General features: G+C 45.0%; 1 protein-coding gene across 2 annotated transcripts in view; it reads right to left on the reverse strand.

Annotated features, from left to right (window-relative positions):
• The window catches only part of SLX4IP (SLX4 interacting protein), a 90579-nt gene extending 80385 nt beyond the window's left edge, over positions 1-10194 (reverse strand). For both annotated transcript variants that reach the window (XM_081941456.1, XM_081941455.1), the window contains exon 1: positions 10102-10194. The gene's annotated coding sequence lies outside the window, so the exon portion shown is untranslated. The remainder of the gene's footprint in view (positions 1-10101) is intronic.
• Positions 10195-21681: the final 11487 nt, after the last annotated feature.

The following is a 21681-nucleotide window of genomic DNA, read 5'->3' on the forward strand; positions in this document are numbered from 1 at the left end:
TCAAAGTTCCAACCACATACTGTAATTACTTGACAGGATAATGGGAGAAATACTACTGTAGTATTTCCCAACCACGACACTTTTGATATCCAAACCTGTCAGCAATAGCAATTTCATCCAAAGATGGAAAACATAAGTGTTACTTAAGTCTTCCTATAAGAAATATATCTTAAGTCGAAGCTATATTTTTTCTACTGAGAATGCATATTTATTTATGCTACAGTTGTCATAACTTGCCTCACCATCATAAATGTAAAATGCTCTGATTAAGAAAGGATTAAAAAGGAAAAAATGACCGTTGTCTTACCTGAACGGTCGTTCTCATGGCGCTGCGGAGAGTACAAGGATGGGTTAACACAGCCTGTTTGCCCATGGACTGAGTAGATTTTTCCCCTCTGGCCACGCCTCCTTTGCCTCTTCTGGCTCAGTTTTAAAAACGAGGTCTTGTCCGACGAAGACGTCCTCAGCTCACACCTGTGTAAAGATACAATCTTGGAGCTAAACAATCACCCTGGGTGGGTCTTGTACTCTCCGCAGCGCCATGAGAACGACCGTTCAGGTAAGACAACGGTCATTCTCCATAGCGCTGCTTGGAGAGTCCAAGGATGGGACATGCCCAAGCTATTGTGTCCCAGGGCGGGAAGAAGTGACATTGTCCAGAGCCTCAATAACCTTCTGTAATACTCTACGGCCAAAAGAGGCTTCGGCAGAGGCAAAGGAATCGATCTTGTAGTTTCTAATGAAAGCCGTGGGAGACGCCCACGTGGCCGCTCTGCAAATGTCCAGAATAGATGCTTGAGTCGCCCAGGCCGCGGTCGTGGCTGCACTTCTGGTGGAATGTGCCGTTACACGAGGTGGAACCGGCTTGCCCTGAAGGTCATATGTCATCTTAATGCAAGCTCGCAGCCACCGACCTATGGTTGAAGATGACACCTTGCGACCCAGCGAGCCTGGTTGAAAAGACACAAAGAAGGCCTCGGAGTGCCTGATGTCCTTAGTTCGTTTCAGGTAAATGCGGACTGCCCTTCGCACGTCCAATTTGTGCCACCTGCGCTCCTTGGAGTGTTGAGGGCTGGGACAGAAATTCGGGAGGATAACCTCCTGAGACCTGTGAAAATGAGAATTCACCTTCGGCATGAAGGCGGGGTCTAACCGTAGGATGACCCTGTCTGGGTGGATGATGCACAGCTCTTCCTTGGCCGAGAAGGCCGCAATCTCAGATACCCTTCTGGCTGAAGTAATGGCTATGAGGAAGGCAGTCTTAAGAGTCAGATGTCGAAGAGATACCTTCCTCAAAGGTTCGAAGGGAGCCGCTGTCAATGCCTGCAGGACAAAGGGTAGGTTCCAGGTCGGGTACCTGTGCACCACCTGGGGTTGGATGTTGTAGGCCCCCTTCAAGAAGCTCTTGACCTGAGGATGGTGACTCAGGGATTGAAGTTGGTGTCTGGCTAAGATGGTGGATAATGCAGCAACCCGGCGCCTGAGAGTGGCTGGTGCCAGTCCTTTGTCCAAGCCCTCTTGTAGGAAGTCCAATAACTGAGGGATGGACGCTTCCACACTGTCAATGTCCCGTTTGCTGCACCAGGAAGAAAAGGCAGCCCAAGTCGCGTCATAAATGCGAGTAGTGGCCGGACGTCTGGAAGCTTGGATGGTTTTAATGACGTTGTCTGAGAGGCTCTGGTCCTTCAGGAGCTGCCCCTCAAGTGCCAGACGGCTAACTGCAACCATTGGGGCTCTGGATGGTTGATGGCCCCTTGACGCAAGGATACCTGGTCTGGAGGAATTTTCCACGGTTGCTCCACAGACAGATCGACCAGGTCCGCGAACCAGGATCTCCTGGGCCAATGTGGAGCCACCAGAATGAGCTCCGCCCCCTCCTTCAGCAGCTTGTAGATCACCTGCGGGATCAGAGGGAGGGGCGGAAACGCGTAAAGAAGCCCTGGAGGCCAGCTGGACCTCAGGGCATCCGTTCCCTCCGCTTGTGCTGACTTGTAGCGGGAGAAAAACTGCTGGAGCTGTGTGTTTGCCGCCAAGGCAAACAGGTCGACCTGTGGGAGACCAAACCTCCTTACCACCTGTGCGAACAGGTCCGGATGAAGTTGCCACTCCGAGTTGTCGATGGTCTGACGGCTCAACCAATCCGCACTTACATTGCTGGTTCCGGAGATGTGATCCGCCCTCAGCGACGCTAAGTGGATCTCTGCCCATCATCCCATGGCCTCCGCCTCTGACATGAGTCTTTTGGAGTGGGTCCCTCCTTGTCGGTTCACGTGAGCCTTTGTGGCCACATTGTCGGTCAGTAGCAGAACGTGGTGCCCCTTCAGCTGTTCTGCAAATCTCCTCAGCGCAAGCCGGGCTGCCCTGAGTTCTAGCCAATTGATGCTCCAGGCTGCCTCCGCGCTGGACCACCTGCCTTGCGCCAGCTGACCTTGGCAATGCGCCCCCCAACCGTAGAGACTGGCGTCGGTCGTTACCACGATCGTCGGGTTCTCTGAATAGGCAGCCCTTCTCCACTGCTCGAGACTGCCACCAACTCAGAGACTGAGTCACTCTTGGTGGGATGCGAACTTTCCTGGTGGAGTTGCTGATCTTTGCTCTTTGCATTGGAAGCAAGAACCATTGCAGTTCCCTTGCATGAAGACGTGCCCAGGGAACAATGTTGAGGCAAGAAATCATGATCCCTAACAGTTGGGATAGCTGCACTACCTGCCAGGACCTGTTCCTGCGACACGACCGGATCCTGCTCCTGAGGTTGCGGATTCTTTCCGGAGACAGGGACACCTGGCAAGATACTGAGTCTATTATGGCGCCCAGGTGTTGTATGCGTGTGGCAGGAGTCAGGTTGCTTTTTTCCATGTTTACGGAAAAAACGTGGTCCTGTAAGGTGTGAACTGTGACGTTTACATCCCTCACCGCTTGCTGCTGAGTCCTTGAGTGGATGATGATGTCGTCCAGATAGCACTCCAGGAGGACTGGAAGCTTGCGCAGGTGGGCCGCCACAGCTGCAAGAAGCTTCGTGAACGTTCTGGGTGCAGAAGAAAGTCCGAACGGAAGCGCCCTGTATTGGAAGTGCTTTCCGTTGTAACACAAGCGCAGGAACTTCCTGTGTGCGGGATGGATGGGCACATGCAGGTACGCCTCCTTGAGATTGATGGAGGTGAGCAGATCCCCTTGTCGCATGCAGCTTAGGATCGACTGAAGAGACTGCATTTTGAAGCGCTTGTAGGCCAGATGTCTGTTCAGGCGCTTCAGATCTAAAATGGCCCTCCACCCCCCTGAATTCTTGGGGACCAGGAAGAGAATGGAATAGAACCCCCCTCCCTTCCTGTTCTGGAGGAACTGCCTCTATTGCGTTGATCTGCAGAAGATGATCTATCTCTGCCTGCACGAGAGCCCTCTTTACAGGGTTCTTGGATAGAACAAAGGTCCGCGGAGGAGAGGATAGAAACTCCAAGGTTAGACCCCTCCTGATGGTATTTAAGACCCACTTGTCCGAGGTTGTTTCCTCCCAACGGTCTGCATAGAATTGCAGGCGGCCCCCGATGGGAGGAGACCCCAGACGGTCACTTCCCACGTCTAAACTGACAGTTGTGGGATCCCCCACGAAATGGCTTCCGAAAGGACCCCTGATTGGATTGTCTGCCCCTGGAAGAAAAGTTGTTTCGTTCCTGGGACCTGTCAGAGGACTGGTTAAACTGTCTTTGGGAGGAATATGAAGAGGAGGAGGCCTGGGCACCTTCCTGTGCCCGAAAGGCCTGTTTCCTGAACGAGCCCTGACCTTTCCTGTCATGCTTCCCGAAGGTGGAAGGGAGGACCTTCCTCTTATCCTTTGTCTCAATTAGGAATTTCTCTAGGGAATCCCCAAAGAGGTTCTCTCCCTTGAATGGAGCTGAAGCCAGCTTCCACTTAGCCTTCATGTCCGCCTGCCAGTGCCGAAGCCAAAGCAGGCAGCGAGAAGTGATGTTGGACGCTAGTGCCCTGGAGGCGAATTTCGCTGCATGCAGGGATGCATCAGAGGCATATTCCACAGCCGTGATGATCTTGTTAAGATCATGTCGCCAACGAGATGCTTCAGATGGGGGCTGAGATCTGAGTTGGCGCAGCCATAATAGGGATGCCCTCGTAAAGAACGAGGCAGAAGTGGAGGTTTTGATCGCCCGGGCAGCCGCCTGGTGCGTTTTGAGACAAGCCTTTTCTGCCCTCTTATCCTCTGCCTTTAACCCTTCTAATAACTCGGCCGGGAGATTAGAATTAGAGGTCAGAGAGACCACAGGGGCATCCACTTCTGGAGGCTTCAATACATCCTCCAGCCTAGGTTCTAAGGGATACAGTGATTTGTCTGCGCCACTGGGGTTGGCCAGGGTACCTGGCTGTGCCCATTGGCGCTGGATAACCTCCATGAACATGTCAGGGACTGGTATCAGTTCTGGGTCAGGGGTTGTTTCGCTGAACAGCCCTGCCATGAGGTCCTGGGAAGTAGATGGGACTTCCTTGTCCTTAGGTTTGGCACCAAGCTCAGTAGAGGCTCTGGCCTTGTGTAAGATGGACTTGAATAAGGATGGCTTAAAGAGACCAGTGAAGGAGGGCTTGTCTGGAGGCATATCCTCATCCTCCAAGAGAGCAAAGTCCTCAGCAGTCTCCTCCTCCCACGTAGACACCTCTGTGGTGATAGAAGTGCCCGGGGAATCGAGTACTCTGGTCCTCTTTTCCCCCAGGGAGCGAGCAGGCCTAGAGGCCTTGCCACCCCTGCCTTCCTGTAGCCTCATGGCTTCTACCACACCCTGGGAAATAGCCTGCGTGATGAGATCCCTCATTTCTGCTGACATAGCTGGGCCCTTGTCCTCTACAGGCCTGGATTGGTCATAGGCCTGTCCCCTGGCACCCCTAGGAGGATCTCTCTGATCCTCTGCATGAAAACAGCATTGAAAGGAGGGGATATCCTCCCTGACTGAAGAGCTAGGAGAACCTGGGTAACCCAGAGAGGCTGCAGGGGATCCTGACATGGAATCCCTATCACAGAAGGATGGGGATCTATCCCCCATTTCCTCCCCCTGCTTTATCTCCCTCTGGATGGGTGGGGAAGGAACTGGCCCAGCCTCACTTGGTAAGGGTGCAGAGGGAACCTGGGGCCTAGCAGACTTGTCCTTTAGGGAGTCCTGCCCCTTGTCCCCTTGAATTTTGGGGGCCTTGCTCCCAGCTGAAGAGTGGGAAGCTTTCCCCTCAGCGCCCTTGTTTCCCTTTCTCCCCTGGCCTGAGGGATCTGGCCTACTGCGCTTTGCAGATGGCCCTGCCAGCTCCTCCCTTCGCTCCAAACCTTCATCAGCCATCCTTGGTTGATCTTGAGTCGAAGAGGTCGCTGCTGTGGGAAGGGCAGTGGATGCTGGCCCAACGGCTCCAGAAGCGTCTGCAGATTCAGTTGGGAGGCTGGATCAGGCACCAGGACACTCCTTGCCGCTTCCCCTTAGTTGGCTGGGAAACTTCAGGCTTGCTGGAGACCCAGGCAAGCCCTCGCAATCCTCTGCGGCTGTCTGCTTGAGGCGGAGAGCTCTGCTGCTTGCTGCTGCTTCCGGACAGTAAAAAAGTCTCAAAAAAATGGCCGCCGGTTCTTCTGCGCGCCAAAAGCCTCACTTAAGGGCCAGGCGCTTCCCATTGGCTGCAGCCGAAAAGCGCGCCAAAGCAGCGCTTTTCAAAATGGCCGCCGCTCTCCCGATCGGCAAAAGACGCCGTTTGGAGAAGCAAGGGCTTTTTTTAAAAGCCTCTCCTCCAAAACGACCAGGGAAACACGGGGATTGCCGTCCTTCCCTGCGCTCGCCAGCAGACGCCGGACAAGCGGCCTCGCTTCTTCCCCCAGCTGCGACTAAGCAGCTGTGGAACCGATCGCTGCCTCAGACTTACTTTGGTAAATCCTCTTCTTGGTAAAAAATAGAAAAAAGGAAAATAAAAAGTCAAAATAATAAAACCTGGGGAAAAATCCTAATAACAACTAAATATCAACACATAAAATACTCTAAAATTACTATTGGAGAACCCAGCCTATTTGCTCAAAGCTGAGTGTTCCCCAAAACTCGTCCTATCGGGCGGACTGAGTTTTTAAAACTGAGCCAGAAGAGGCAAAGGAGGCGTGGCCAGAGGGGAAAAATCTACTCAGTCCATGAGCAAACAGGCTGTGTTAACCCATCCTTGGACTCTCCAAGCAGCGCTATGGAGAATACTACCTATAACTGAAGAACATTTCTGATCAAAGCTTCTGTTTAAAAGTGAACATCTATATATAAAAAAATGTGTGTGTGTGTGTGTGTGTGTGTGTGTGTGTTTCAGCATAACTCTGGAATGCCTCAAGCAATTTCAACCAAACGTGGTATACAGATGACCTACACTCTGGAAACAAATAATGTGAGGGTAAGACACCCCTAACCCCCCCCCCTCGGGGTGTGTTTTCTGTTAAGATACAGCCTTAAAATGGCTTCTACTGTACTTCTGTAAAATGGCTTTTACTGTACAGTGCAGTGGAGTTCCCATGGTAACGGCTTCACAGTACTCCACGATGGGATTCCTTCTGGTAAGGGGGAAAATCCAATATTAGAAATTACTTTTGGTCCAGACATTTTCCCCCTATAAATAAATACTCGGGCAACGCTGGGTTATTGGCTAGTTGTAAATAATGTTACAGTTTACAAAATTTCAGGATTGATTTACTCTTGTTAGATTATTTATGATTTAAATTTACTGTTCCGCCTGTTTGATAATATGATAATCAAGTGGAAGTTGAAGCTGAGAAGCTCAAATTATAGGAGGGGACAAAGGCAGGGGGCTTCAGACCAACATAGATCTCTGTTTGGTGCTCTCTTATTCAGAGTAAGAACTCTGCCTCATGAGTACAGTATCATGCTTTAAACATTTCTAGATCCTACCTCTAAATGGAAAGAGGAGGGACCAGCAGGGGACATGAGTGTGAGGTCTTGTAATGGCATGTGGAAATGGCCTTAGGACAGTGCCCCCCAACTTTTTGGGACCGGTTCCATGGAGAGAGGTTCTTCCATGGAGTAGAGGAGGCGTGGTTTTGCATACTACTTGCATCCTGAAGATTGGGCTTCACTTGTTTGCGCGGATCAGTTGCTGGCATGCCACGGACCAGTGCTGATCCATGGACTGGGGATCCCTGCCTTAGGAGATAGGAGGGAGAGTGGCAGACTAAACAACCGGCATGCAAAAGATGCCTCAACCCACAGAAGCAGTGAGGGTTTGGGAAACTTTTTTGAGAGAGCAAGAAGAGAAAAGGGAAGAAACACTTTCAGATTTCCCTACATGATAATGTAACCTTATAATAAAGATAGAACTAATATTTCTGGTTGTGCTTCTTGTAGGGTTTACAGGTATGGCTGGTATACCTAATGCCACACTCTCTTCAATGGAATACCCACAAAATAAGTGTCACATAACCTGTTACAGTTTTCATCTGTTCACTGAACTCACCTACCCAGGCTAAACCAAAATATTGGGGGGGGGGGGGGGTGTTTCAGAAAAAAAACAATAGCCACTTCCTCCATATTATTGCCAAGAGAATTACACAGAATTACTCATATCAAGGCAGTAAGCAGCAATCAAATTCAACTCAAGAAAGTCTTTACCTTAATGCTTAATGTTAGAGTGAGGCCTTTCTTCCCACCGGCAGAGAAATCAATCCCAGGTTCAAATACTCTATCCCAGTGATGGCGAACCTATGGCAAGTGTGCCACAGGTGGCACGCGGAGCCATTTGTCAGGGCACGCAAGGCGCTGCCCTGTCAGCTGGCCAGCGTGCATGCATGCGCTGGTCAGCTGAGTTCATCCTTTTTTAAAGCCATTTTTCACCCTCCCCAGGCTCCAGAGGCCTTATAGGAGCCTGGGGAGGGCGAAAAGAGCCTCCCCCGCCCCCCCAAAGGCCCTCCGGAGGCTTCATGAGCTTCCCTGAAGCCTCCAGAGCACAAAAAACCAGCCCTACAGGGAAACAAGAAGTTCGGGAACAGACTTCAGGTTTGTTCAGAGGTTCGTTTTGACTGTTCCGGAGGCTTCAGGGAAGCCTCCTGAAAGTCCCTGAAGCCTTCGGAGCGCTTAAAACGACCCTCTGAGCAAACCAGAAGTCCGGTTTGCTCGGAGGGTCATTTTGACTGCTTCAGAGGCTTCAGGGAAGCCTCCTGAAAATCCTGGAAGCCTCTGGAAGGCTTTGGGGGGCAGGGGAGGCTGTTTTTGCCCTCCCCAGGCTCCTATAAAGCCTCTGGAGCCTGGGGTGGGCGAAAAAAGCATGCAAAAATTGGGGGAGGGGTCGTGCCTGTAGTGCACGCATGGGCACTGGGGGGGGGGTTGCGCATTGCATTATGGGTGCGGCACGCCCGCACACGACCCCCCTGCGCTCCCCCCACTTATGGCACGCCAGCCAAAAAAGGTTCGCCATCGCTGCTCTATCCTATATCATTTATTACAATTTTTTTTAAAAATTCCTTGGAGGTCCCCATTGCCCTGCTTAAGACCAAGAGAGGAAAATGAAAACACATATAAACGCACACACAGGCCATTCATCAGAGAGACCAAAATACTTTCTACATTCCTCAGTTCCTGGGAAAAAATAAAGTCCATTTTTAAAATTATTTTTGCATTCAACACTTAGCTGCCTGACGAACGGTGAATACTGCATAATTAAAAGCAAATGTTTTCATACTTTAAAATCAAACAGAAAATGATAAAAGCTTGTTGAAATAAGCTCTGGAATTAAGAGCAAAGGAAAGTCAGAAGGGGACTCAACAGTAGCAAACTACTGAGATACAATTTAGATGTAAAAAGAAGCCCCTTTCCATATAGAAACTAACTCCCTAAAGGAGAATATTTATAGCTCGGGGTTGAAATGAGGAGCTCCTTGTGCTCTCTGAGCTTGGTTGTTTTCTTGCAGATATTTTATTACCCAAACTAGGTAACATCGTCAGTGCTAGTCGCTAGTGCTAGCATTGATGATGTTATCTAGTTTGAATAATGAAACATCTGCAAGAAAACTAAGCAACCAAGCTAAGAGAGCACCAAGGACCCCTCAACTAATACTCTGCACCTATGCATATATCAACACAGATATTTGAATTAGAATTCTATTGTACCAATAGAAAGGTACAATCGGAAATGGAATGACTATAGAAAGAACAACTTTATACATAGTATCTTACCAAAGATTTCGGTAGAATTATTCACAGATCTTGATATATTTTGAAGCAACTGCATATAGGCCTTTAGGAGCAAGATCTAAATCTAGGGCTATAAAGTAATTACTAAGATTTAATACAAAGATCTGAGGAGGAACGGCAGGGTGGTCACAGCTTAAAACACGACTGTGAAACTTTAAACCTATTTTAAAGCAAAGGATACCTGCAGTGTTTTCAGACAGAACATTTATTCCTAAAGCTACCTAAATTGCAGGCCTTATTCTCCAATGCACCTCTTATTTTGTAGGAGAGCAAATTCTGGGGAACATTCTTCAAGCTGCGAGTTATTTTCAATGGTATTGGAACCCAGGTCATAATTTGCTATGCCAAATAAATTTTCTGACCAAACACAAAAGATCCCAGGGCATAGGAAGAACAATCTATAACAAGAACAAACAGGATTCAATCTTTTCTTATTAGCGTGTTTAAAATGTTATGAAGAACTAAATAAGTATGTTGATAAGCACCACAAATCTGGTTATAAATTCACAAAATACATGAAAACATTATGTAGCGTGAAAATCTGGGTTCAGATTCCTCCAAGGAAAGGCCAGGATCAGTTTCCCCCCCAAAATTGATTTTTGGTCAGCAGAGGGTGCCACTTTGAACTAGAAATGCACACCAAAGAATTCAGTAACCTTTAATGAATTCCTACATCCTATTACACCTTTGTACCACAGCGTTTTGTAATGTTTATTAATTTTTATTTCAGTCTGTACCTTATATGGGTTCTTAAAGTTATTTCTTCATTGTAAGTCTTGTTGGGTACGTGTCTTTCACCCTTTGAATTAATGGCAGTTTCTATGCAACCATATTTACCAACATGTATGCTGTTTGTCTGTGCAGCAGAATTAGAAATTTCCCCCTTCAATTCTTACCTGCCAGCAGAATAAAGATTTGAGACTTCTCAATTCAGATTCTAACAGCAGCCAGATGACGCTGTAGCAGCCACTGGTTTCCTTTTTGAAAAACAGTAAAATAAAAATATTTTTTTTAAAATGGAACAAGATAGTTAATTGCCAAGCTGGAAAATCAAGATACCTGAATCTTAAGAGTTTTTTGTCAACTAATATTCAAGAATACTGTGCCATAGGAAAGTGGAAAAATTACTTAAATCAAACTTCATGATATCATACAACATTGCTTTCCTTTTAGCTATAGCAAAAATCTCATTGCAGAGGCCTCCAATTTTAAGCCGCAACTCTCACAAAAAGGTCCTGAGGACTTGACATTCATACAATGACTATCTTAGGGGATATAAAACAATTACAAAGCACTAATTTATAGACTTTTAACTGCTATCCTTAAAACCAGAAGGATGATCTCTGCTTTTCCTTCTTTTCCTGAGGATACTAAATGCAGCAACCCATCATCTTCCTTTTCTACAAAAGTTTATGCCTCATTTGGGGTCCAGAAGAAATGAAGAAGACCCTGACATTTTGCTCTGATATGAAGCAAAGCAACTTCTTAATTTAATGCAAAAAAATCAGATAGGGCAGGGAGTCTTGAGGACACCAAAGACACAGGTGCCTGTGGATGCCATGTTGGAGATCCCAACATTAGATAATTATGCATTTTATGCCACACTATTAGGTAAGCCCTAATGCCCGAGGAACAGGAATTCCTTTAAATTGTGGACACAAAATAACATGACACAAATTTCTTCATCCTTCTGCCTTCAACTGTTAAGGACTGGGTAGAAAGCTATCACTTAAGGGCTTGATTTTCTGTACTTTGTCGAAAGAGCTAAAAGCTCCAGCAAAGTACTAATCCAGGGGTGTCAAACTACGCCCGGGGGCCGGATCCGACCCACAGGGTGCTTAGAACTGGCCATCCTGGGGTTACCTGGAAACAGCAACGGACAGCGAAAACAGAGCTCAGGAAGGCTGCATGCGGCCCTCACAAGCGCCATTTTCGCTGGCAGAGGGTTACAGAAGGCCATAGCAGCCGAAAATGGAGCTTGCAAGGGGGCAGCACTCCTGAGTCCTTTTTCACTGGCAGAGAGTTACAGAAGGCTCTCGCAGCCAAAAATGGAGCTCAGGAGCTGCGCCAGGACACGAGTGACGTCATGCTGGCCACGCCCACCCTGGCCACACCCATCCTGCCCCCCCCAAGGTCAAACACAACCCTGATGCGGCCCTCAATGAAATTGAGTTTGATACCCCTGTACTAATTCATCCTACTAACCCTTGAATAGTGTCACAAACAATGACTGATTTCAACCTAGACATCTATGGGGACACCCTATGCATCTGCAAAATAGATATTCCTGCTGCATACAATGATGCTATAAAGACAGGAGTCAAGGTCAGGAGCAGATCAACACAGTTAATTTGCTTGGAAAGGATTAATGCAGTAGGGTTCTGAGTAGATAAAAACCTCCTAGACCAAATAAACAGAATAATGAAAACCTTCACATATAGAGAATTAGAAAAGGTGAAGCCACAATACACTCTTTTCTCATGGATGTTTTTTTATACACCTCCATTTTCTCTTCACACAGAAGCATACAATTCACATCTCCAAGCATTCTGATCTACAGCACAGATACAGGATGATCTAGTCACTGAGATCCAGCCTATTTTCCCCACATGCAGAATCATGATCTGAATTTAGTGATAGGAAATACACTGTATCTATACTTCAATGCACAGATATCATTTTCCATCTGACAGGTTGAGCTGAATAGATCATTGTCAGGTTTTCAGGTTGAATTGCTCAGATGCATTTGAGACAATATGACTCATCAGTATGCATCTGGTGCCCTCCAGATGTTTGCATATTAAATGCTACCCAAAGAATAGCAAATTCATATCTAAATGTGGTTCTTTCCATAACTGAAACCGGAATCTCAGGTTTGAAGGATTCCAGGACCTATGAACATATCAAAGACTTTTATAGATAGAAAATTAAAATGATAGCTCAGCTGGCAGAAAATACTGTACAATTTAAGAAGAAGAAGAAAATAGAGAAGAAATCGTATATCTTGGAAGGGTATAACTTAAAGAGGAACTTCACACTTCAGATAGTATAGAACCCACTTATTACTTCTTTGTAAATTACCTGTTTTCCCCATACTTCCTTGTTAACAGAAAACAGAGATTAACAGAGATCTAACAGATTCTAGGACCTCTGAAAGATCCTTCCTGGTCTATTTCATGGGAAAAGGATAATAAGGAAGCTGCCTATAGGAACATGACATTTTTGCATTCCTCAGTTTATTAATCTGAGATTTCATCATTGTATCTCTATTTAGCTTCTCTTTTTCAGCATTTCTGTAGTTTGGTATCTAATTATAAGAAAACATTCCCATTTTAGTTGCCTTCATGGCACAACAGCATCACCTAGTGTTTGGCAGAAATATTCCTGTAAAGATTTTAACAAATGGAATTTCTTCTGTATAAGTAGTAATCATTCTCCAATTCCATTGGAGTCTCTTCCTCTCCTGTTTTTGAGTGCACATTACTTTTATTCTTTCCCGATTTCTTCTGCATTTTCAGATTTCCTTAAATAATATTCTGCATGAATTTGGAGTGCAAAATCTACTTGTCACCCATTAGTTCTTACAGCCAGGTGAGAAGAAATTTTCTCATACTTGAGATGTGGCACTGAAGCTGAAATAAATAAGGCGCTATTGGGATAAGGCAGAAAATCCTTTCAAATTTCAGATTTGTTCTCTCATACACAACACCCACAGTGAGATTTTTTCCAAAAGATCCTCTTTTACAAAATGCAAACTTAGCCAGCTTCTTCTAGCTTGCCTGTAAACATTCACACATATCCCCTTTCATTGATAGCTTAATGGAAGACACCAAAGCAAAGTTATTTGCAATAACTTCCCTGACACTCTTCAAGATATGTTGGGAAAACCAGTCTGGAACATCCTTGCCTGAAGTGCCCCAAGATATTGAGATTTTCTGGTCACTGAAATACTGTAGATAAATAGTTATTTTTGCCATTTTTTAATGTTCAGTTCAATATTACAGTATTTCAATAATTAAGGAGATACATATTCATAAGCTGAACCAGTAGCTACATGAGATACTTAATATTGCAGGTGTAATTTATTTGATTTACAGCCTGCCATCTTTCAGGAGTTCAGTGCATTATACCTAGTATCCTCTCCTATTTTTCCCGACATCAACCCTATGAGGTTGGACTGAGAAGGTGATGGTTGAATGTCATCTAGCCAGCATCCATACCACATGGAGGAGTCTTCATAGTCGATGATCTTAGCCACCACCCTGCCCTGAAATTGTATGTACATGTACATGTCCACCAGATGTTGGATGGCTAGGCTCATGAGACGGCAGCGTTCCGGATCCCGAGATGGAGAGAAGGTCCTGAAGAGTGTCGGAGGAAGGGAGAGAAATTCCAACCGGAGGCCGTACCTGATCATGGACCTGACCCAAGCGTCTGACGTTATCTGATCCCACTGATCCGCGAAGGATGCCAAGTGGCCGCCTATGGATTGACTCGGGTTGGAGTCATTTCCTTCTTCAGAAAGGACGGCCGCCGCTCCCACCCTCAAAAGGGGCGCTTGGACTGTCCCTGAAACCTACTCCTATCCTGGTAAAAAGATTGGTGACTCTGCCTGTCATATCTATAGGGGGTGTACTGCTGCTGATGGAAGTCGGGTTCGGGAGGCCGGTACGAAGAAGGTCTCCTGTAAGAAGGGGGACAAGAGTCCGGCTTCTTGGAATTAGAAGGGAGAACCTTTTTCCTATCCTTGTTCTCCACAAGGATCGGGGTCAAGAGATTAAAAGATTGGGGCCGGTGAAAGGAGCTGCAGCCAACCCCCATTTGGACTTGTTGTCCATTGCCAGTTGCAAAGCCACAAAAGACGTCTAGACGTGACTGAAGTGGACAACGCCCTGGATGCAAACTTGATGGAATCTAGAGTAGCATCTGCAAAAAATTGTGTGGCCGCGATAATTTTAGCTAGGTCTTGATGAACACGTTCATGCTGGATCGGGATGCTATCCTGTAACTGGCGAAGCCACATGACAGTTCTTCAGTTAAAATAGGAAGCTGTGGCAGCTGATTTGATCGCCCAGGCAGAAGCAGTGAATTTTTTACGTAAAGTGAGCTCCGCTCGTTTATCCTCGGGCTTCAATTTATCCGCCACATCACCGGAAACTACGGTGGGGGCATTGGCCAGGAGCACAATGGGGGGGGGATCTACTGTTGGCATTTGAAGGACCTTGGAAAAAGCCTGCTCCATATTGTAGAAGCGGCGGTCATTACTCCCAGGATTGGGCAAGGAAGACGGTCGGGCCCACTGGTTCTGAACCACCTCCAAGAAGAGAGGAGGGGCTGGGACCTCCTCCTTATCTGTATTGGGATTGATAAACATAGCTAGATTGGGGTCCCTGTGTTAAGACACTGGCGGAGCCCCAGTGCCAATCTGAGTAGTCTTCTTGGCCTTATGTAAGAGGGGCTTGAAGGCCAGTGGTGTAAAGAGGCCTGGAATGGCCTCCAGAATGGTCTGGAGGAATAATATCTTCATCGTCTGAGAAACCTAATTCTGGATGAGTACCTTCCCCTAGTGCTGAGGCCTCGCTGACCACCGATTGAGAAGGGGCCCTAGGCTGACCTGGCCCCAGGACGAAGAAGGAGATCTGTGATGTCTATTGTCAGAATGAGCTCTAGACGCCCTCTGAGAGGAACAGTCCCTTTGGACTAATCCTGAGGCAATGCCTCTAGAGATTGCAGAGCAGATGAGACTCCTGATGCTCTCAGGCAGGAGGTCCAAATTTTCCAGGTCATTCTCTGAGGGTCGCATGGGAGCCGGGCCCTGGGGAGCTAGGTGAGAGGAGGGTAGATAATCCCCGGATCCCCTTTCCGAAGGTTCGCCACCCCCATACCTAAAAGATATAGGGGAGATAGGGAGGAAGGAGAGGTCACCTGCCTGCAATGTCTAGCCGGGGAAACGGAGGGAGAGGAAGGACTGAAGCCCCTATGTGGGGAGGGAGAGGGAGGAGGGATGGGCCTCACAGGAGACCTGGATCTGTCTGGAGATGCGGGCCTAACAGGTTGAGATTGTTTCTCAGCTCTGGCCACTAGCTTCTCCAAGGCCTTTTGTCTTCGAAGTTCATCCCTTACTGTAGCTCCAGAAGAGCGCTGATCTGCAGATGACCTAGAAGCCACTGCCCTGGTTTGCAGCCTGCCCTGGCCTTCCTCTCTCCCATCATCAATGCTCCCTTCAGGGGCCTGCGCTGACCCGGTACTTGTGGAGGCCATGCCTCACTCACGTGTCTGGATTCTCCTGAGGAATCAAATCGGAGCCTCCCGGCCTCGATATCTGGCCGCGATGCGGCTGTATAGTGTCCTGCCGGCCTCAATGTGTGGCCGCGATGCGGGCTTCAGCCGTAGATTTTGCCACCGCCACGAGGTCACTCCAAAATGGCCACTGCGCCTCGTGGCAAACAGAAATGGCGGCCGCCCGGTGAAACAGCTCTGAGGCAATGGCCTCTCGGCAAGCCGAGGCTATTCGCTCTGCTCCCTTCATTGCTTGCCTTCTTTAAACCACTGCGAAGGCTTCCGAGCCTCAGGGAACACTGGCAAGTCTTTGAGGCCGCGGTTGCTTTAAAACCACAGCGAGGCTAGGGCGTTGCGACGAACTTTTCTCAGCCGCGGCAAGGCTGTTAAAAAACCGCGGCAAGGCTTTAAGTTGCAGCGAGGCTATCCCAGCGGCGCAGTTCGCAACTACAGTTGCAGCCTCTGCAATCGTACCTGATGCCAAATAACCCGCCCTGAAGCCTCTAGGAATATGGGCTGCAATGGGAGCCCATCACCCGCGCACACCCAGGAGTTGGGCAAATCCCCCTCAGGCCCAGAGGCAAGGATCGGGCAGCCCTGCCTCCTTATGAGACTGACTAGCAGACTTGATGGCCAGCAGTCCGATAATTTAAGAATTTTAGAATACCCAATTAACCGAATTAAACTATATTAGCTATAGTTAACTATAAATACATCAAGGAGCCAAAACTAGTGCTTCGACCAGAGACTGAGAGGAAACTGGGAGCCAGTAGGGAAGGATGGTGTCTTTAAGAAAATTCCCTCAGTCTCTGGACCAATCAGGCTGTGACTAAACCCAGCTGTAGCCCCTCCCACCGATCTGCAGGAAAAACTTGCAATTTTCGACTACAGATTTCTTGGCTGAATTACTCTTTGCTCTTGTGTTCATAATAGTTCATATGATTACTGGATGATTACTGAATGTTCAGGTCATAATCAACTCCTTGTCACCAGCTAAGGATTAAACCTGGTATTAAACCCTAAGAATAGCAATAGGAAAATGAGCCTGACTGCATTCCATTTTTAGCACCTGCAATGTAACTCAGCCATTGCCTGATTCTTTTTTCAAGGTGACACTCTGTTCCATCCAAGCTTCAACAGCATCAGAAATAAAATAATTATTCCACTGCTCTTTAATCATGCCCCCCAAAATAGACTCGTGGAAAGTAAGCTAAGGTTCCTTGTCTCTCCCTTTAATTCTAGTAAACAGAATTTCATTTATATCTTCATGATCTGCTTTCCCTAACAAAATCCAACCAGGTCAGATAGAGTGGGCATGCACCTCGCCCCTTCCCTACAACATTGCCTCTTCTACCCTTCAAACCTTCCAAAAAGCATTGAAGACATGTTTTTTTCCTCCAATCCCTGGAATAAGGTGAGGTGGAGTGAGAGGATTTAATGAGAGACTGTATGTTGGAAGTTTAACTTTGGTGCAGGTTTTTAAAGTTTATGGGTTTAATAGATTTAATATGTTTATATGTTGTTTTATTATTGATATTGTTTTAATTGTTGATTAGGAGCCTCTCAGTTTTATATAAGATGTGAAAGGATATAAATGTTTTAAATCAATAAATACATTTTCCTATAAACTGATATTTGAGTTCTTAATAAGGCGCCCCAAGACTCCATAAATGTGTTTCATGTGGAAGAGGTAATAAAGCCCCCCTTTCCCCTTCTTAGCAGTAGTTGCTGTAAAGTAGTTACCGAGAAGTCCTTGGCAATGTTTACAACTTTTTTCCTGGAGTAGCAAAGTTTTTCACAAGAAGGGTTACTAAATGAATGTTGCAACTGTATTCTACTGACTTCATCATTTCTTGTCAGCTCTTACTATCCTGAATATACTTGCAGCATTATACCTGAGAAAGCTGCATCCTAGGCATTTTATATTTACTACTATTTCTTGGAAATGTTTAACAAATGGGTGTTTCCTGATTTATCAATTTTATCAATAAGAAAGCCACTCTGAAGGAGGAATTGGGATGATGGATTGCAATGAAGTGGCAAGAGAATATTCCAAGGAGAAGGGTGAGCCAAGAGACAATACAGCCTGGAGCTAGATCAGAGAAGAGGGGAAGAGATTTAGGACAGCCACTCCCTAGAAGGTATATCTGTTAGCAATAAGTGTTTAGTCAGGCAAGATTCCATCTATATGGTGTGAACAAATAAAGAACTGAATTTTGGCAGCACTGTTCTACAGTATATTGTTCTTGAGCTGGGCATGACATACATTCTTTTTCTGTTAATACATAAGCACATATGATGAAAATGTTGTGGATATATGCTTCTATTAGGACACAAGATAACAATTTTCCCCTCTAGAATATTTACACAACTCTCAATTTCTTCCTTAATATGATTATCCAACCATTGCCCTGCCAATTGTTCTGCCATATTGTTCAGTCCAAGTCTACCTCAACAACCATTGTGTTGATGAAATATATATTCTCAAGAACACCGAAATATATTACATAAAGAAATTTCTTCCAGAAATTACTTTTTGGTGTCATTTGCTGTGATGTTTATGAAAAAAATGTACTCTCTCTTTGATATACACAGTATATAGCTAAAATATTATACCCCTAAAATAAAGACTCTGGTGATAGTAAACATTACAGAAAGAATCTTGTATTTTGAGACTGAATCCACCTAAGCAAGTAAAACCAATAATGCCACGAGAGAGGGGGGAGGGAGGGGGGAGGGAGGGAGGCAGTGATATGGCTTATTTAGTATTTAGTGCAGTTACTGATAAAGTTTAGCTGTAAGCCTTCAGAGTTTAGAAATTTAGTGGCTTATTAAATCAATAAATACAAGTGCAACAGTAAAAAATCTGTTAACTGCATTACCCTATCTTAATGTAATAGCAACTGTGTGTGTATTTGTGTATATACATACAGTACACACATATTCAAACAGAAGAATTCCAGTACTATTTTGAAAAGCTCATACAAAGCTATTCACCAAGGAAAAGAGACAACCCATAGGATACAAAGTGTTTACAAAGTGCATAGGATACAAAGACATGAAAATATTTATTAACACTGGTCCTTCAGTAACTTCAAAGCAGAACCAGTTTTTATAATGATGCTTTATTCAGGTAACCAGACCTTAACATTTGTTTGGTGTGATATTTTGTGCATTTTAATGGGTCTTAACACTCACACATAAGAATTTCATTAAAATATTTCAAAACAAAAGCTGTTTCACAGCTTCCTGCCATGATGTGGGTTTTAGATATCGGAGGACAAGTTTCATGACCAAAAGGGTCCCTAATATTTGTGTTATACTCTCATTTATTTTCTGTCCCTTTCATTTATGTCTTCTCTCCCCTCCTTGTACAAATCAACTCCAAGACCTTAAGTATTTTATTCATTGACAGCTGTTAGTGCATTATTAGGAAGCAATTAACTTAGCACTTATCTGCATATTATACAGTAGAATAGAATACAAGTATCTCAAAGATACCATCCTGAACATCATGTCTATGTTGTTTTTACAAAGTATTTCAAATAAACTTTAAGTATCTGCTTTAAAGAAAATCCATTATAATTTCCATGACTCAAAAATAATAAAAATCCTACCAAAAGATTAATAAAGATGCTATAAAGAGAAAATGGATTTTATGGGTTGACACAGGCATGATACTACAGGCATTGGAATTGATTTACATAAAACATGATTAAGTAGTCAAGTTTACATGCTCCAAGTAAACCAGGACACATGCATATCAGGGACAGGAGTTCTAGGATGGGAGACAGCAGGAGAGTGGGAAACCAATTGGCAGAAAGAACATAGTAGTTGCTAAGCAAACTAAGGGGAAAGGAAAATTAAGGGTAGGGATGGGGGATGTGGACATATGTCATGCTTGAATTCAAGTGCAGTCATAGCTAAGTATAGTTGGATAAGGCAAGTATAGTTGGACTGATGCACAAGCCACATGACAGAAGAGACAGTAGAGGAATAAGTTTTGCCCCATTCAACTCAGTCGATCAGTCTGAAATTTGTTAGGGCTGAAACTTGGAACAACCAAGGTGATCCCTGCATAGAACAAAATGCATTCTCCATTTCATGCATGCATCTAAACTAAATTTAAACTAAATTTAGAACTATAAGGAAAACTTAAAATTGCCAAAGTATACATGAAACAAAGTATATGATTTATGAATATGGGGAATTAGGTGGCTTAGAATGATCATTTTATAATTATAACTTATATTTTTTCAGGATTGGACCATACAAATGGATATCCTCAAAAACCGCCATTAAGTGCATACCCGCACACACAGATAGTACAATTCTATATGAAAGCTGTGTTTACGTTGTCATTCTTAGCATAGATAACAGTCACAACTTGAAGCTCGTGCTTTTGTACTTGGCAACTCCTTTGTTTTACTTTCGGGACAGCAAATGAGATCAGATTCACGCAGCTAAAGTCGTGTTTTCTCCACGCTCGCCTATGAGCACTATTACTTCCACCACGTTTACTAAGTTTCCCCAAATCACCGGTTGCAGCGGTTGCAGCAGCAGCAGCAGCAGCAGCAGCAGCAGCAGCAGCAGCAACAACAACAACAACAACGCCTCTGCCTCTTGTGATGCTTCCTAACAGCGGCCCAATACAAAATCGGTGAATAATTCCCACGTCTCCGAACCCACGCTTTAAAACAACGCACCGTGTTTGTAGCTGTGACTTACCTCTTTCAAAGGCGTGCACCGCAGCTTGAAAAAATTTGAAAATGCGACATCCCGAAGCGTGGACTGGCTCACGTGTATCATGTGACGGGCAACAACCAATAGCTTTTATACGGTATTCTCTATAGCTTTCCAGCTCTTGCTTGTGATATCAGAGGGGAAAGTGAGCATGGATGCGTTTTTTCAGATGTACCAGAAAGAAAGAAATATCCTGGGAAATGTACTAGTAGAGAACCGCTTCGGAATTCTTGCCAAAAGAAAGACATGGATGTGTCCATGAAGTCGTAAAGCCACAAGTCAATTATCTGGGAATAACGTTTAACTCTTCTCAAACAGTTGTGTATTTTACGTGAAAGTCTGTTAAAATCAATTATTTCAGACCAAGTATGGCATACATACAGGCGTTTGTACTCTGAAACCTAAATGGCTAAAGTAATGTAATTAGGCAAGGGTGTGTGGCTCAGAATAATGTTTTATTTAATCATTAAGCTAAATATGTTGAAATATATTGTTTCAAGGAAGAAAAAAATGAGGGGTTTGTGTGCTAACACCCCAAAAATACTTACAGAAAAATAGCCTGTTCTGTATTAAACTGAGTAATTGCGTTTCTACAAAATGCTTGGTTAAAACAAGCCAGACCAATTATAGGCCTGATTTATACAAGCCAATTAATACATAATGGAGTTTTATTGGTTTTGACTTGAGAACTGGGATTTATTAATGGTTTAGTTTAACATGTTATGTAACACATAATTTTTCATTCTGTTTTTAATGATGTTTACTCAAATGCAAATGTACACTCTAGCAAGGAGGTTATTACCAGACCTAAAGGTAGTCCTCGATTTACAACAATTCATTTAATGACCAAAGTTACAGCGGCACTGAAAAAAGTGATTTATGACCATTTCTCACATTTATGACCATAGCAGCATCCACATGGTCACATGATTAAAATTCAGATGCTTGGCATTGATGACTGTTGCAGTGTTCCAGGGCCATGTTGCCAGCTGACAAGCAAAATCAATAGGGAAGCTAGCTGCACTTAACCATGTTACTAACTTTACAATGGCCATGATTCACTTAACAAGTCTGGCAAAAGTCATAAAACGGGGCAAAACTCATTTAATTAATGTTTCACTTAGCAATTTTGGGTCAATTGTGGTTGTAAGTCAAGGACTACCTGTATTATATATATCCTTGTGTTTCTACAAGAAACTGATTTAGTTAACTGCACCATGATACATTGAATTAATCAGTGGTATATTCTCCATACTGAATCATCTGCTAACTGCAGCTGAGTTTATGCAACATAATGAGCCACAACACAGCAAATACTTTTTAGCCTAATACAGTTGTTCATATTTCTCAAAGTCATCTTATTTGAGTTGGACTTTATGTCCTATTTGACCTTGTGTTAGAATGTATAATCTTGATGGTTTACTATGAGTGTGAATCCAATCCTTTAAGATCTA

The sequence above is a fragment of the Natrix helvetica genome (genome assembly GCF_964273705.1).
Source record: "Natrix helvetica genome assembly, chromosome: 2".
NCBI classification, from domain to species: domain Eukaryota; kingdom Metazoa; phylum Chordata; class Lepidosauria; order Squamata; family Natricidae; genus Natrix; species Natrix helvetica.